The 3784-nt window shown below is 49.0% G+C and overlaps 1 pseudogene; it reads right to left on the bottom strand.

Annotated features, from left to right (window-relative positions):
• Positions 1-726: 726 nt before the first annotated feature.
• Positions 727-832, bottom strand: LOC129705079 (U2 spliceosomal RNA; annotated as a pseudogene).
• Positions 833-3784: the final 2952 nt, after the last annotated feature.

Below are 3784 nucleotides of genomic sequence, written 5' to 3'. Positions count from 1 at the left end.
CCAAGTCTACCCATGTTTGACTTGGCTAAAGTAATCGGCCACCATGTCCAGCAGAGTCCCTGCTGTGTTAGGATCATGGGACGCTGTATTACCAGGCTCTGGCCCATCAGGGTCCTGCCTACTCTTTTTTATAGAGTTAGAGATCTCTAGGGTCCCACACGGGGTACCCATGTGGGGCTAAACTGCTGCCCACTTGTCTTTTGTTCTGCGGACCCCTCTTGCAGGTCAGCCCAGAACTGACCCACAGTGCTCCCCTCTGATGGGGTAAAAGCATTGTGCAGCCCTCAAAGAGGTACTGCTGTGGTTTTATCACGTTGGAGCAAGGCTCCATACACTGCTTCTTCCCGCTCCAGCCCTCTCGGGCACTGGTTGCCGGCGGTTTTATGCAAAGTCGGACCCTTCCGAGTCCACTACCTTGTTTGATTTGTGTCTAGCCTACCGCTCGGTCACATGGATCTGGCCGGTGCGGGGCCGACATCCGGTGTGGAGGATAACTGGCACAGCTGCTTCCATCTATTCCTTTAACCTGACTTCAACGCTCTCAGCACTCCTGGCTGCTCCTTTATCTTAGACCCCTGGGACCCACCCCCGTACTGACGGTACTGGTCCCTTATGGTCGTTGCAGCCGGTCAACCCCACTCTAATGCCCTCAATTCTGGGCACTCCTACTTATATGGTCCTTAGATAAGGGACATATAAGACATTAAAACTGATGATAACAGCTACTATAGTTTTTATATAATATATAGTCCCTAGATAAGGGGTGTATCAGATATTAAACTGATAAGAACAGATACTACACTTGATCTTAGCCAAAAAGCCGAGAAGCGATTATTGTAACTAAAACCCCGCTGGGACCGATCCTGGTACTCACATACTGGTCCCTTGTAGTAGATTTCAGCCAGTCAACTGCAAAGTCCTTTGCTGCCGAGAAATGAACTTTCTCACCATGCTGGAGCGAAGTTGGGCACAGGTGTTTTTCCCCCTCCGGGAATCGATGTGCCCATGCTGCTCCTGCCGTTGCCAGCTCCTGACGTTGCCAGCTCCTGACGAAGTGCCAGCTGCCACTGCTGCTGTCTGTGCTACTGCAACTGCCAGCTGCCACTGCTGCTGCCGCTGCCGCTGCTGCTGCTACTGCCGCTCCTCCGCGGTTCTCCCGCCGGCCTTCTGCACCTTACATGGACCTGGTCCATGTCTGCACCTAGAAAGGTAAGTTGAAGGAAACGCAGGGTCTCTTACCTGCTGTTCCCGACTTTCCTTCTCCCGCCGGTGACCGTCGTTCCCTGTGTCGGGTTCGAGCCGCTTGGACCGACCCCGGTGTTCACGGGCCTGGTCCTTCGCGGCAGTTCCGCAGCCGGTAACCCCGGCTGTTCCTATAGATCCCCTGGACCCTGGTGCTTACCTTGTGAACAAGGTTTTCAGCCCGAACGTCCCGTTCCGACTCCATAAGTGCCGCTGCACTCGCTGAGCGTTTCGAGCCCCGGTACCGCTGGTCCGTGCTGTCTGTCCCGCAGCCTCTGTGCTGGCTGCTACCGACTGGTCCCAAGCCAGTCTCGTTTGAGACTGGCATAGGGACCTTTTTTACTTTGCTTCCCGCCCGGCCGAGAGGTGAATTTTGCCGGTGCGGGAGCAAAGTCGGGCTCAGGTTGTTCCCCTCCAGGGAAACTCGTGCTGTTGCTGCTGCTGGCTGCTCGCCCTCCACGGGTCTCCCCACCAGCTTTCCGCAGCCTCCTAAAAGTAAGTAGTAAAAAGGAACGCAGAGTCTCTTACCTGCTGTTCCCGACTTTCAAATCTCCCGCTTGGGGAACGCCGTTCCCCCTGTGTGACTCGTTGCAATGCGTGTAGCGATATGACACGCATGCGTGGAAGCGGGCTTCTTCACGTAGTCACTCACGTGACTCCGAAGTAAAATTACCTCTTTGCTCCTATACTTAAAGCCTTTCGTTATGAAGGCCAACATGCCATTAGCTTTCTTCACTGCCCGTTGTACCTGTATGCTTACTTTCAGTGACTGGTGGACTAGGACACCCAGGTCTCGTTGTACTTCCACCTTTTCCTAACCTGACACCGTTCCGATATTCCACTGCATCTGCCAAGCATCTGCCCACTCACCTAACCTGTCCAAGTCATTCTGCATCCTCATAGCATCCTCTTCACAAATCACACTGCCACCCAGCTTTGTATTATCTGCAAATTTGCTAATGTTACTTTTAATTCCTTCATCTAAATCATTAATGTATATTGTAAATAGCTGTGGTCCCAGTACCGAGCCTTGTGGCACCCCACAAGTCACTGCCTGCCATTCTGAAAGGGACCGGTTAATCCCTACACTTTGTTTCCTGTCTGCCAACCAATTTTCTATCCATGTCAATATACTACCCCCAATACCATGTGCTCTAATTTTGCCCACTGATCTCCTGTGTGGGACCTTATCAAAGCCTTTCTGAAAGTCCACGTACACTACATCCACTGGCTCTCCCTTGTCCATTTTACTTGTTACATCCTCAGCAAATTCCAGAAGATTTGTCAAGCATGATTTCCCCTTCGTAAATCCATGCTGACTTGGACCGATCCTGTTACTGCAATCAAAATGCACCACGATTACATCTTTGAGAATAGACTCCAGCATCTTCTGCACCACCAATGTCAGGCTAACTGGTCTATAATTCCCTGTTTTCTCTCTTCCTCCTTTCTTCAAAAGTGGGGTAATATTAGCTACCCTCCTGTCCACAGGAACTGATCCAAAATCTATAGAACATTGCAAAATGATTACCAATGCATTCACAATTTCTAAAGCCACCTCCGTGAGTACCCTGGAATGCAGACCATCAGGCCCTGGTGATTTATCAGCCTTCAGTCCCATCAGTCTTCCCAACACCATTTCCTAATTAATGTGAATTTCCATCAGTTCCTCCATCACCCTAGGACCTCTGTCCCCTAGTACATCTGGGAGATTGTGTCTTCCTTAATAAAGACAGAAGCAAAATACCTGTTCAACTCATTTCCTTGTTCCCCAGAATAAATTCACCTGTTACTGTCTTCAAGGGACCTACATATGTCTTAACTAATTGTTTCCTCTTCATATACCTATAGAAGCTTTTACTATCCTCCTTTATATTCTTGGCAGGCTTACCTTCATCTTTTCTCCCCATATTGCCTTTTTAGTTACCTTCTGTTGATCTTTAAAAGCTGTCCAATTCTCTGGCTTCACGCTTATCTTTGCTATGTTGTACGTCTTCTCTTTTATTTTTATACTGTCCTTATAATTGTCAGCCACGGTCACCTCTTACTCACCTTAGAATCTTTCTTCCTCTTTGGAATGAAATGATCCTGCATCTTCTGAATTATTCCCAGAAACACCTGCCTTTGCTGTTCCACCAGCTATGGTCACGTTCCAGTCAACTTTGGCCAGCTCCTCCCTCATGCCAACATAGTCTCCTTTGTTCAACTGCAATACTGACACTACTCCTCCTTATTCCTTTCTTCTACCCACCCCCCATCAGTCTGAAGAAGGGTTTCGGCCCGAAACGTTGCCTATTTCCTTCGCTCCATAGATACTGCTGCACCTGCTGAGTTTCTCCAGCATTTTTTTGTACCTTCTGATTTTACCTTCTCCGTCTCAAATTGCAGATTAAAACTTATCATATTATGGCTACTGCCTCCTAATGGTTCCTTTTCCTTGAGTTCCCTTATCAAATCCAGTTCATTACACAAAACTGAATCCAAAACTGCCTTCTCCCTGGTAGGCTCCGGTGCAAGTTGCTCTAAGAATTCATCTCGGAGG

The sequence above is a fragment of the Leucoraja erinacea genome, chromosome 1, assembly GCF_028641065.1.
Source record: "Leucoraja erinacea ecotype New England chromosome 1, Leri_hhj_1, whole genome shotgun sequence".
Classification (NCBI taxonomy): Eukaryota; Metazoa; Chordata; class Chondrichthyes; order Rajiformes; family Rajidae; genus Leucoraja; species Leucoraja erinaceus.
The sequence above is the reverse complement of the archived record's forward strand: the minus strand, read 5'-3'. Positions and strand labels throughout refer to the sequence as shown.